Genomic DNA, 14,707 nt, shown 5'->3' on the forward strand with positions numbered 1-14,707 from the left:
TTTCTGCCTCGCGCGAGGCCTCTCACGGAAGGCCTCGGCAAGGAGCCCAATCTCCGTCTCGCGCGAGGCCTCATTCTCCGTATCGCTCGAGGCCGGCTTGTCCATAGCCCGTCGCCCCCGCCTCGGCCGATCTTCCCGACAGCACGTCATGTCCCATTAATGCGTCAACCACTCCCGCAATCTCAGCCGGACGACGGCTCGACACCGCGGAGTGGCCGACGGGACGTGAGGTCGCATCAGCGCCATACCAGTTGAGACAGGGCACGGCGGGGATTACCGGTCACTGTATTCTGACGCTGCGCCCATAATCAGCGCCCGCACTACACTGTGCCCCGCGATCCCCGCCTCGAAAATAAAATGACATGGACAGCCTGGCCCGGGTCATCACCGCCTCCGAGCCAGCACACCAGATCAACCGCTCTCTCCGGGCCTCGGCACTATGCACCAGGGTCTCGGCTATCTCGGGATCTGTGTCTGCCGAGACCCCCCACTGCGGTGTAGCCTCGGCACCGACCGAGCCTCGGCCTCGTGCACAGTCAGTCCACAGCGACTCGCACGCTGACCACCGCACCCACTCCGAGGCATCCCTGGAGCTCCCATGACGCACAGGATCGGATGTGACCAGCACGCCGCCCCAGTGCTCCAAGGACGGACCACTCCGATGACTACGCCGCCATAGGAACAGGCCATAGGACTCGGACACACCGCCTCTGTTTGCACGACGCCGTATAGTTAGCGCATGTACTGTCCTTGTCCTCCCTTCAACTATAAAAGAAAAGGACTTGGGCCATTTAGGGGGAGACGGGCACTCACGAAGAACAACACCCTGTAACACGCACATTCCCTGCCGTCTGAGAGCAACGTCTCAAGCGGCCCACATCACACCTCACCGAGACCTGGGACTGGCTCCCTCTCTCACCTAGCTTGTAACCCCCTACTACAAGCATTTCGGTGCAAGGAATACAAGAACGACCTACCAGACTGGACGTAGGGCTTGAATTGCCCGAACAAGTATAAACCTTGTGTCTCTTTGCATCACCGTCTAGAATCGGGAACACGCAGGATAAATTCACTAGTTGGTTGAGGACCTCCCGGTCCGAAACACCGACAGTTGGCGTGCCAGGTAGAGGCCTCTGCGTGTCAGCTTCATCATCCCAACAGGTTCTGGATGGCAGACCCCGTACGACTGCTGCGTCTCGGCACGGTGGTGTGGTTTAGGAGCCTAGAGTTCATGTCTCTAGGGCACGAGTACGACATGGTACTTCTCACACCCTAGCCCCGCCTGCTAATGACGACGTCACGCATCGGCAGCCCAGGCGCAGGCGACGCCCGGGCGGCCGTTCTCGCCACACTCGCCAGGCACGACGCGAGCAAGATCATCCCGATGCCATGCAAACCCAGGGCGACTCGCTGCTCTCCGCCGGCACCCCACGACCAGCTGTTGGCGCAGGGTCCCTGGTTGGGGATCTGTCTAGCCTGAGCATGGACAAGGGAAAAACATCGGTGGCACCTGACGACACCTCAACATCAAGCTCCGCTCCACTAATCCTTGAGGAGCTAACTTCGGCAGAACAGAGCCCGGCGACGGCACTATCTCCATACCCCTTCAGGTTGAGAAATGCCGCCGCATCTTATGCTTACGCCTACGCATCCGCTCACGAGGATCTCTCAGAACGCCTCCAGCGCTTCGCTCTCAACTTCAATACCACCGAGTCGACTCACACCCACGCCGACTCCTTGGAAGAGGACGAGGCATGGGTTGGAGCGGATTTCTCCGACCTCCACAACCGTGAGACCATGCGCCGCTTCCTGACCGCTAGCGACTATTGCTTTGGCTACTCCGATTCCGACGGTGAAAGTACTTACGATCCCACTCGTGAGTGCTTCCATGTCGGGCTTGGGATGCCAAGCACAGGCGACGAGGACGAGGGGCAGATAGCCGCACTCCGCTTCATCAGGGAACGGGCGATGCTATGCCTTCACGTATTGTCCCATCGGCGGCACGGAACGAGAACCTTGCCCACAGACAATTTCGGTGCTCGGACCTAGAACAACTCCGCGAGCTTCAAGCCAAGGTCGAGCAAGATCGACTCCTTCTGCAACAGCTCCGAAGCACTCTCGAGCAGGAGCAGCAAGGCCGCGGTGACGGCGGAGGAGCCCGGCGGCGGGCTCGCAACGTACACCACCGCATCAACGATGATGAGGGGGATGATCGTCCCCCAATCTTTAATCACGCTAGCCAGAATGTCATGGCTACGGCAATGCTAGTGCGCGCGATGCCCGAGCCCTCCACCACGGAAGGACGGTGGGTTTGCGGCGAGCTCCAGGATCTCCTCGAGACCGCCGTGGTGCAATAGGCTGAGAGTTCTGCCTCCCGACAGCGCGATGCTGTCTTGGACCTCCCCTCAGCACCGCATCGATAGGATAGGGAGGCCTTGGTTCGTCCCGAGCCTGTTCGGGTGCCGGCAATCGATAGGGTCCCCCCGGTCCACGACCGCCTCGATAATCGACGCAAGGCGTAGGGTGACCATGAGGTGGTCGGCCGACGACGACGCCACGACAGCGAGAGGCTCACCCAAGGCTACCATCCACATCGGGGCGGCCGCTATGACAGTGGAGAGGACCGCAGTCCTTCTCCTGAACCACCTGGCCCTGGAATCTTCAGTAGAGCCATCCGCAATGCTTAGTTTCCAGCCCAATTTCGCTAGCCAGCCAACCTCACCAAGTATAGCGGTGAGACCAACCCTAAGCTCTGGCTCACCGATTACCGCCTGGCTTGTCAGCTAGGCGGCGCCGACGATGACCGGCTCATCATCCGCAACCTTCCATTGCTCTTATCAGACTTAGCGCGAGCCTGGCTCGAGCACCTTCCTCCTTCTTAGATCCACGATTGGCGCGACTTGGTTCGGATCTTCGTCGGGAACTTCCAGGGCACATACGTGCGCCCTAGAAACTCCTAGGACCTTAAGAGTTGTCACCAGAAACTAGACGAGTCTCTCTGAGACTTCATCCGGTGCTTCTCGAAATAATGCACCGAGCTACCCAGCGTCGCCGACTCAGAGATTGTCTAGGCTTTTCTCTCTGGCACCACCTATCGAGACTTGGTCTGAGAATTAGGCCGAAACGTGCTGCGTTCGGCCACCACGCTCCTCGACATCGCCACCAACTTCGCCTCAGGCGAGGAGACTGTAGGGGCCATCTTCTCCATGGACGACGCCAAGGGGAAGCGGAGGGATGAGGCCCCTGAGGCCTCGGTTCCCCGCCTCCCCAAAAGGAAGAAGAAGGATCGCCAGGGGAAGTGGGCCATTCTCGAGACCGATATGGTCGCGGCTGCAGAACGCAAGAATCTCTAAGGTCCCAAGGGCCCTAGACCCTTCGACAACATGCTTAAGAGGCCATGCCCTTACCACCAAGGCCCAGTCAAGCACGCCCTCGAGGGTTGCTCCATGCTACGGCGTTACTACGCCAGGCTCGGGCCCCCCGATGACGATGCCAAGCAGAAGGGTGCCGGCGATCGGGATGATGACAAGGACGACGGGTTCCCTGAGGTACACAACGCCTTCATGATCTTTGACGGACCCTCGGCATGCCTTACGGCGCGGCAGCGAAAGAGGGAACGCCGAGAGGTCTTCTCGGTCAAGGTGGCCACTCCCCGGTACCTCGACTGGTCTTGAGAGGCGACCACCTTTGATCGAGACAACCACCCTGACCATGTTCTGAATCCCGGGCAGTACCCACTTGTTGTCGACCCAATCATCGGCAACACCCGACTCTCCAAGGTGTTGATGGACGGAGGCAGTGGCCTCAATATCCTATACGCCAACACCCTGGAGCTCTTGGAGATCGACCAGTCGAGGCTCCGAGGCGACGCCGCACCCTTCCACGGCATCGTGCCAGGGAGACGCACGCGACCCCTCGGGCGCATCGACCTTCCCATCTACTTCGGCACCCCCTCCAACTACCGCAAGGAAGTCCTTACCTTCGAGGTGGTCGGGTTCAGAGGAACCTACCACGCCATCCTGGGGTGGCCGTGCTACGCCAAGTTCATGGTAGTTCCCAACTATATGTACCTCAAGCTCAAGATGCTAGGCCCTAGCGGCATCATCACGATTGAGTCCACATACGAACATGCATACGACTGTGACGTCGAGTGCATCAAGTATGCTAAGGCTCTCGCCGAGGCTGAGACCCTCATCGCCAACCTCGACCAATTCAGTGGTGAGGCGCCTGACTCCAAGTGTCGCGCAGGGACGTTCGAGCCCACAGAGGCCATCAAGCTCATCCTGGTCGACCTCGCCTGCCCCGACGATCGGGCGTTGAGGATCAGCGCCACCCTCGACTTCAAATAGGAAGCCGTGCTCGTCGACTTCCTCCGTGCGAATGCCGACATATTTGCATGGAGTCCCTCAGATATGCTGGGCATACTGAGGGAGGTCACCGAGCACACCTTGGATATCCGGGCCAGCTCTAGACCGGTAAAGCAACGCCTACGCCGCTTCGGTGAGGAAAAGCATAGGGCCATCGGTGTGGAGGTGCAGAAGCTCTTGGCGGCTGGGTTCATCAAGGAAGTGTCCCACCTAGAGTGGTTGGCTAACCCCGTGTTAGTTAGGAAGAAAAATGGGAAATGGAGGATGTGTGTAGACTACACCGGTTTGAACAAAGCCTGTCAAAAAGTCCCTTTCCCGTTACCCCGAATCGATCAAATTGTTGACTCCACTGCTAGGTGCGAGACCCTGTCTTTCCTTGATGCGTATTCTGGTTACCATCAAATCAAGATGAAAGAGTCCGACTAGCTCGCGACTTCTTTCATCACCCCATTCGGCATGTACTGCTATGTGACTATGCCTTTTGGCCTCAGAAACGTAGGGGCCATGTACTAGCGGTGCATGACCTAGGTCTTTGGCGACCACATTGGGTGGACCGTCGAGGCCTATGTGGACGACATCGTGGTCAAGACCAAAAAGGCCGAGGATCTCATCGACGACTTAAGGATAGCCTTCAAATGCCTTAGAGAGAAGGGCATCAAGCTCAATCCCGAGAAGTGTGTGTTCGGGGTCCCCCGAGGCATGCTCTTGGGATTCATAGTCTCGGAGCGCGGCATTGAAGCCAACCCAGAGAAGATCTTGGCCATAACCAGCATAGGACCTATCAGGTACCTTAGAACGGGGTACCCCAAGCAAACCTCAAATGGGTCGCTAAAGTCCCATCTAAAAAATAAAGCTAGAAGGTAAGCCGTGGGCCCCTCACCCACCACGACTGAGCCCACTGGGTCCTCCTCCTCCTCGCCTCAAGCCTCGAGCAGGAGGTCTTGGCATCCTAACACTAACTCCGCCTCGCGCGAGGCTCTCCAGGGAAGGTCTCGGCAGGGAACGCCGTCTCCGCCTCGCCCGAGGCTCTCCATGGAAGGCCTCGGCAGGGGGTGCATTCTCCGTATCACGCGAGGCCTTATTCTCCGTATCGCTTGAGGCCAGGTCGTCCATGGCCCATCACCCCCCCGCCTCGACCGACCCTCCAGACAGCGCGTCATATCTCATTAATGCTTCAACCACTCCCGCAATCTCAGCCAAACGACGGCTCAACGCCATAGAATGGCCGACGCAACCCGAGGTCGCGTCAGCGCCATACCGGCCGGGACAGGGCATGGCGGGGACTACCGGCCACTGTGTCCTAACATTATGTCCACGATCAGCGCCATACTGGCTGGGACAGGGTACGGCGGGGATTACCAGCCACTGTGTCCTAACGCTGTGCCCACGATCAGTCGCCCGCTCGAGGCCTCAGCACTGTATACCAAGGTCTCGGCGATCTTGGGGTTCGCGCCTACCGAGACCCCTCCACCGCGGGGCAGCCTTGGCCCCAACCAAGCCTCGCTCTCACGCACAGTCCGTCCACAGTGGCTTGCACGTTCACCACCACACCCACTCCGAGGCAGTCTCGGGGTTCCCACGACGCACAGAATCTAATGGGACGATCATGCCGCTCCAGTGCTCTAAGGACGGACCACTCCGACGACCACGTCACTCCAGTGCTCCAAGGACGGACCACTCTGACGACCATACCGCCATAGGAACAGACTACAGGGCCCGGACACGCTGCCTCTGTTCACATGACACCGTATAGTTAGCTCATGTACCATCCTTGTCCTCCCTTCAGGCTATAAAAGGAGAGGACTTGGGCCGTTTTGAGGGACAGGAGGAGAGCACCTTGTAACACACACACACACATGCACATCCCTGCCACCTGAGAGCAACGCCTCAAGCGGCCCGCACGACACCCTACCGAGACCTGGGACTAGCTCCCTTTCTCCCTCAGCTTGTAACCCCCTACTACGAGCACTTTGGTGCAAGGAATACAAGATCGACCTCTCAGACTGGACGTAGGGCCTCGATTGCCTGAACCAGTATAAACCTTGTGTCTGTTTGTATCACCATCCTGAATCAGGAGCATGCAGAACAAATTCACTGGTTGGTTGAGGACCCCCTAGTCCGAAACACCGACAGTTGGCGCGCCAGCTATGGGCCTCTACGTGTTAGTTTCGTTATCCCAGCAGGTTCCGGATGGCAGACCCCGTACAACCATTGCGTCTCGGCATCGTGGTTTGGTTCGGGAGCCTAGAGTTCATGTCTCTAGGGCATGAGTATGACATGGTACTCCTCACTCCTTGAGCCCCACCGTCCGACGATGAAGTCACACCCCGGTAGCCCAGGCGCAGGCGGCGTCCAGGCGGCCGCTCTCGCCGTGCTCGCCAAGCATGACACGAATAAGGCCACCCCGATGCTACGTGAATCTAGGGCGCCACGCCACCCCCCGCCGATATCCTATGACCAGCTGTTGGCATAGGGTCCCTGGCTGGGGACCTGTCTAGCCTAAGCTTGGACAAAGGAAAGTTGCTTGTGACACGCGGCGATGCCCAGTCGTCAAGCTCTGCTCCACCACTCCCTAAAGAACCGACCCTAGCGGGGCAGAATTTGGCGACGGCACCATCCCCATACCCCTTTGGGTTGAGAAATGCCGCTGCCTCTTACGCCTATGCTTACACTGCCGCTCATGAGCATCCCTCGAAACGCCGCCAGTGCTTCACTCTCGACCTGAGCATCCATGCTGACTCCTCGGATGAGAATGAGGCATGACCCGGAGTGGATTTCTCTAGACTCAACGACCCTAGGGCTTTGCCCCAGTTCCTGGCCGTAAGCGACTACTGCTTCGGCTACTCCGACTTCGACGACGAAGGCACCTACGACCCCACTCACGAGTGTTTTCATGTTGGGCTCAGGATGCCGAGGGTAGGCGAAGACGATGAGGGGGTAGGTAGCCGTTCCCCGCTTCGCCCAGGCGCAGGCGTCGTCACACCTCCACGCGCCGTCCTGCCGGCCGCATGAAATGAGAACGTCGCTCTTGCGCGACCTCAGCGCCTAGACCTAGAACAGCTCCGTGAGCTCTAGGACAAGGTCAAACAAGATGAACTCCTTCTGCAGCAGCTTCAAGACTCTCTTGAACAGGAACAGCGAGGTCACGGTGAAGGCGGGGGAGCCCGACGGAGGGCCCGCGATGTGCATCACCGCATCCATGACGACGAAGGGAGTGAGCAACCCCCAGTCTTCAATCGCGCTAGCCAGAACATCGCGGCTGTAGCAATGCTGGTCCACGCAATGCCCGAGCCTTCTACCATGGAGGGGCGGTGGGTCCGCGGTGAGCTCTGGGATCTCCTAGAGACTGCCGCGGTTCAGTAGGCTGAGAGTTCTGCCTCCCGACGACACAGGGGCGCCTCAAACCTGCCCACGGCACCACCCTGGTAGGATAGGGAAGCCCCAGCTTGTCCCGAGCTCAACCGAGCACCGATAGCCCACAGGGCCCCCGTGCTTCTAGACCGCCTCGGCAATCATCGCGAGGTACAGGGAGACCATGAGGTGGTCAGCAGGCGACAACGCCACGACAATGAGGGGCCCGCTCGGGGCTACCACCCACACCGAGGCAGTCGCTACGACAGTGGGGAGGACCACAGTCCTTCCCCTGAACCGCCAGGCCCTTGGGTCTTCAGCAGGGTCATCCGCGCTGCTCTTTTCCCCACCCGGTTTCAGCAACCAGCCAATCTCGCAAAGTACAGCGGTGAGACCAACCCTGAACTCTAGCTTGCCGATTACCGCCTGGCCTGCCAGCTAAGTGGCGTGGATAATGACCTGCTCATCATCCGCAACCTCCCCTTGCTCTTGTTAGACTCAGCGCGAGCCTGGCTCGAGCACCTTCCTCCCTCGCAAATCCACGACTGGCGCGACTTGGTTAGAGTCTTTGTCAGGAACTTCCAGGGCACATACGTGCGCCCTGGGAACTCCTGGGATCTTAAGAGCTATCGCCAGAAGCTGGACGAGTCTCTCCGAGACTTCATACGGCACTTCTCCAAACAGTGCACCGAGTTGCCCAGTGTCAGCGACTCAGAGATCGTTCAGGCTTTCCTCTCTGGCACCACTTGTCGGGACTTGGTTCGAGAGTTAGGCCGGAACATGCCGCGCTCCGCTGCCGTGCTCCTCAACATCGCCACCAGCTTCGCCTCGGGTGAAGAGGCTGTTGGAGCCATCTTCCCCGACACCAGGGGTAAGCGGAGGGACAAGGCCCCCGAGGCCTCAGCCTCCCACCTCCCCAAGAGAAAGAAAAAGGGGCGCCTGGGGAAGCAGGAGGTCCTGGAGGCTGATCTGGTCGTGGCCGCAGAACGCAAGAACCCCCGAGGCTTCAAAGGCCCTAGGCCCTTCGATGACATGCTCAAGAAGCCCTGCCCTTACCACCAGGGTCCGGTCAAGCACGCTCTCGAGGATTGCACCATGCTACGACGTTACTACGCTAGGCTCGGGCTCCCCGACGACGACGCCAAGCAGAAGGGCACCGGCGACCGGGACAAGGACAAGGACGATGGGTTCCCCAAGGTACGCAATGCCTTCATGATCTTCGGTGGGCCCTCAGCGTGCCTTACGGCGCGACAGCGCAAGAGGGAGCACCGAGAAGTCTTCTCGGTTAAGGTGGCCACCCCCAGTACCTCAACTGGTCTCGAGAGGCGATCATCTTTGATCGAGATGACCACCTTGACCATGTTCTGAATCTCGGGCAGTACCCACTGGTTGTCGACCTGATCATCGGCACCACCCGACTCTCCAAGGTGTTGATGGACGGAGGCAGCGGCCTCAACATCCTCTACGCCAACACCCTGGAGCTCTTAGAGATCGACCGGTCGAGGCTCCGAGGCAACATCGCACCCTTCCACTGCATTGTGCCAGGAAAGCGCACGTGACCCCTCGGGCACATCGACCTTCCTGTCTGCTTCGGCACCCCCTCCAACTACCGCAAGGAAGTTCTCACCTTCGAGGTAGTCGGGTTCGGGGGAGCCTACCACGCCGTTCTGGGGTGGCCATGCTACACCAAGTTCATGGCAGTGCCCAACTATACCTACCTCAAGCTCAAGATGCCAGGCCCTAGTGGTGTCATCACAATTGAGTCCACGTACGAACATGCATACGACTGCAACATTGAATGCATCGAGTACGCCGAGGCCCTTGCGGAGGCCGAGACCCTCATCGCCCACCTCGACCAACTCAGTGGCGAGGTGCCTGACTCCAAGCGTCACGCGGGGGCGTTCGAGCCCATAGAAACCATCAAACTCATCCCGGTCGACCCCGCCTGCCCCAATGACTGAGCGCTGAAGATCAGCGCCACCCTCGACATCAAATAGGAAGCCGTGCTCGTCGACTTTCTCCATGCGAATGCCGACATATTTGCATGGAGTCCCTCGGATATGCTGGGCATACCAAGGGAGGTCACCGAGCACGCCCTGGACATCCAGGCCAGATCTAGACCTGCGAGGCAATGCCTGCGCCGCTTCGACGAGGAAAAGCATAGGGCCATCGGTGAGGAGATACAGAAACTCTTGGTGGCCGGGTTCATCAAGGAAGTGTCCCACCCAGAGTGGTTGGCTAACCCCATGTTAGTCAAGAAGAAAAATGGGAAATGGAGGATGTGTGTAGACTACACCAGTTTGAACAAAGCCTGTCCAAAGGTCCCCTTCCCATTACCTCGAATCGATCAAATCATTGATTCCACTGCTGGGTGCAAGACCCTGTCTTTCCTCGATGCGTACTCTAGTTACCATCAAATCAAGATGAAAGAGTCTGACCAGCTCGCGACTTCTTTCATCACATCGTTCAGCATGTACTGCTACGTGACGATGCCCTTTGGCCTTAGAAACGCAGGTGCCACGTACCAGTGGTGCATGACTCAAGTCTTTGGCGACAACATCGGGCAGACCATCGAGGCCTACGTAGATGACATCATGGTCAAAACTAGAAAGGCTGAGGATCTTGTTGATGACTTGAGGATAACCTTCAAATGCCTTAGAGAGAAGGGCATCAAGCTCAATCCCGAGAAGTGTGTGTTCGGGGTCCCCCGAGGCATGCTCTTAGGATTCATAGTCTCGAAACGTGGCATCGAAGCCAACCCAGAGAAGGTCTCGGCCATAACCGGCACGGGACCAATCAGGGACCTCAAGGGAGTACAGAGGGTCATGGGATGCCTTGCGGCCCTAAGCCGCTTCATCTCGTGCCTCGGCGAAAAAGGTTTGCCTCTGTACCGACTCTTGAGAAAATCTGAGCATTTTTCTTGGACTCCTGAGGCTAAAGAAGCCCTCAGCAGACTCAAAGCACTGCTCACGAATCCTCTCATCCTGATACCCCTGGCCATGGATGAGACCCTCTTGCTCTACGTCACTACAATGACCCAAGTGGTCAGCGCTGCCGTAGTGGTAGAGAGGCAGGAAGAGGGGCACACTCTGCCCACCCAATGACCTATTTATTTCATCAACGAGGTGCTCTCTGAGACCAAAGCACGCTACCCCCACATCTAGAAGCTGGTCTACGCTGTGGTCCTAGCCCAGCGCAAACTGCGTCACTACTTCGAGTCGCACCCAGTGACTGTGGTATCATCTTTCCCCCTGGGCGAAATAGTTCATAACCGAGAGGCCTCGGGCAGGATAGCCAAATGGGCTATCGAGCTTATGGGGAAAACCTTGACTTTTGCGCCTCGAAAAGCGATCAAGTCTTAGGTCTTAGCTGATTTCATGGCTGAATGGACAGATACCCAACTACCACCCACTCAAATTCAGACAGAGTGCTGGACCCTGTACTTTGATGGATCCCTAATGAAGACCGGGGTAGGCATGGGTCTGCTCTTTGTTTTGCCCCTTGGAGTACACATGCGCTACATGGTGTGGCTCCACTTCGCCACCTCAACCTCCAACGACGTGGCTGAATACGAGGCCCTCATCAATGGCTTACAAGTCACCATCGAACTTGGGGCACAGCGCCTCGACGTCCGAGGCAACTCGCGGCTCGTCATAGATCAAGTGATGAAGGAGTCAAACTGCCTTGACCCCAAAATGGAGGCTTACTGCAAGCTGGTATGACGCCTAGAAGACAAGTTCGACGGTCTCAAGCTAAATCACGTCGCGCGGAAGTATAACGAGGCCACCGACAAGCTGGCAAAGATGGCCTTGGCATGGGCCCCGGTCCCCCCGAACGTCTTCACCAGAGACCTCCACAAACCTTCCATTGGATACACCCCGGCAATAGAGGAGGGCCCACCTGTGGAACCCACGGTGAAGCTCGACGCCCCCTCTGCTGTCGAGACCCCCTCGACCTAGCCCGAGGTCATGGAAGTCAACGCCGAGCCTCCACAGACTGATCAGGATGTGGATTGGCGAGTCCCGTTCCTCGATTGGCTCGATCGGGGGGAGCTTCCTGACGATAGAACCAAAGCGCGATGGCTTGCGTGGCGAGCCAAGACCTATGCCCTCTACAATGATGAATTGTACAGGCGAAGTCCCTCAGGTGTCCTCCAACGGTGTATCAGTTCCGAAGCGGGCCAAGCCCTGCTTTGGGACTTACACGTAGGCGCCTATGGGCACCATGCGGCACCTCAGACGCTCGTAGGGAACGCTTTCCACTAGGGGTTCTACTAGCCGACGGCAGTCACCGACGCTACCAAGCTGGTATGCTCCTGCGAAGGATGCTAGTACTATGCTCGGTAGACACATCTCCTGGCCCTGGCCCTGCAAACCATCCCCATCACATGGCCATTCGCCATGTGGGGGCTCAACATGGTCAGGCCTCTACAAAAGGCCCCCGAGGGCTTCACCCATCTATTGGTATCAATCGACAAGTTCTCCAAATGGATCGAGGCTCGTCTGATCAATCAAATCAAATCCGAGCAGGCGGTGCTATTCTTCACTTACATCATCCACAGGTTTGGGGTCCCCAACACCATCATCACCGACAATGGGACGTAGTTCACCAGCAAAAGGTTCCTGACATTTTGCGATGACCACCACATCCATGTGGCCTGGTCGGCCGTAGGACACCCAAGGACCAACAGCCAAGTAGAACGTGCCAACGGCATGATCCTATAAGGCCTCAAGCCAAGGATTCACAACCGGTTGAAAAAGTTTGGCAAGAAATGGCTCGTCGAACTCCCGTCGGTCATCTGGAGCCTGAGGAACACTCCAAGCCGAGCCATGGGATTCACGCCTTTCTTCCTAGTCTATGGGGCCGAGGACATTCTCCCCACCGACTTGGAATATGGTTCCCCGAGGCTGCAAGCCTATAACGAATAAAGTAACCGCACCACCCGAGAGGACGCCCTTAATCAACTGGAGGAAGCCCGAGATGTCGTGCTACTACACTCGGCCAAATACCAGCAGAGCCTGTGGTGCTATCAGGCCCGACGCGTTCGAGGCCGAGACTTGAAGGTAGGCGACCTGGTGTTGAGGCTAGCATAGAGCAACAAGGGTCGCCACAAGCTGACCCCGCCATGGGAAGGACCGTACATCATTGCCCGAGTGCTGAAGCCCAGGACCTACAAACTGGCCAACGAGAAGGGCAAAGTCTTCACCAACGCTTGGAACATAGAACAGCTACGTCACTTTTATCCCTAAATTTCTAAGCATTGTATATATCGTTTCTCGAAATACAATTAAAAAGCGTTCTTTAGTTGGTCTAACTTTTCGAGAAACCCCCCGAGCCCATCGTAGGCCTCGGCAATACAGTAACACAGCAAGGGAAACTCGGTTCTGCCTCGGTAGAACCAAGCCTCCCTTGGGGCTAGATAGGGGACCCCCCTAGGCATCCCCTAGGTCCCATGCACCATTCTTCAGTTGTTTTTTACAAAAAATTCCAACGCCAAGTCCCTAGCAGGCTCTGACGAATTAGTTGTAAAAACCCCTCGGACCAAGGTCTGTTTCCTAAGCAAGAGGCCGGTAGAGTCGTGAGACGGCCTATGCCTCCGGGCTACGGCACTGCCTCACTACCTCTCGCTCAAGGGACGGCTTAGGCCCCAAGGGGTGTTTTGCAAACGAAATCTGATCAGGAGCGACAGAGGGCAGAGGCTCAGAAACATAAGAAGAACAACTAAGAAACACAAGTACTTCAAAAGTAAAGGCCTCGACGGCCACAAGCGTTATGATACAAAAAATAACCCCTATCCTATTTTTACATAGCCCCCAGGGCCCAGATCAAGGCTCAGGGCCTTCAACACTGGCAGATGGTAGGGGTGGAACCACCTCCTCTTCGAAGAGCGTCGCCAGCGCTGTGCCAGGGCCTTCCGCCGCCTCCATTAGCTTCGCGACCGCCGCGTTGGCCTCCTCGTCATCATGAGGCAGAACATAGCCATCACTGATGGCCGAGAGGTCGACGCCAAGGTAGTGAGAGGAGATGATGGCCAGCGCCCGCTTGACACCCATGTGCAGCGCCCCTTGGAGCCACTCACGCATCTGGCTGCTCAGCGCAATCAAGCGGCTCCCAAGGGAGCTGCCTGACTGAACCCCCTTGACCTCCAAGGCCTCGTAGGCGAAAAGGGCAGCATGCTTCAGCGCCTTGTGCTCCCCGATCTCGGTCTCGAGCACCGTCTGCACCGCACTGGAAGCCTTGGTGGCCCGAATGATCTTCGCCTCTGACTCTGCACTGTGGAAAATGGAATGAGGTCGAGCGAGAGAAAGGACAACCTAAGTTAGGGACGGAAGCCCACGAAACTCACCCTTGGCCTTCTGCTCCCAGCAATGGGTCTCGGCTTGACAGGCCTCGGCCTTCTCCTTCAACTGTTGGGCCTTGAACCTAGAGGCCTCGGCCGCCCTGGAAGCTTCACTTCCCAGCTCTGCGTTGTATAAGGAAGTCAGGGAGCAAACATAAGGAAAAGGAAACAAAACAAGGGGACCGCAACTCACCCTCGATCGTCCCCTTCAAAACCACAGCCTCGATTTGTGAGGCCTCAACCGCAGCAAGGGCCTTGTTCAGAGTGCCTTTGGTTAGCCGGTGCGCACTCTCCTCTGCCCCTAGCTACCCGGCGAGGGCCTTGCACGAGGCCGTCGCTTCTTCGGCCCGGGACCTGAAGGCATCCCGATCATTGACCACGTGGGTAAGCTCCTCCTCTAGCTCCTTGACCTGCGCCGCCAAGGGGGTGAGCTGCATCTGGGCTATGGCCACCTCGACCTTCGTGTTGGCACAGCGAAGGCGGAGGTCCTCCACCTCCATGCTTCGCGTCCACAGAAGCTTGTTAGCGTTGGCAAGAAGGCCCCTCTACTGCTGAAGCTGGTCCTAGATGCCCCTCTCCCGCTGGAGAAAGACTGACTTCCCAAGCGACCGAGTCTTGAGCTCTTGGGGAAGCAGAATGAGGGTCATTG

This window comes from Miscanthus floridulus, chromosome 6, assembly GCF_019320115.1.
Source record: "Miscanthus floridulus cultivar M001 chromosome 6, ASM1932011v1, whole genome shotgun sequence".
NCBI lineage: Eukaryota > Viridiplantae > Streptophyta > Magnoliopsida > Poales > Poaceae > Miscanthus > Miscanthus floridulus.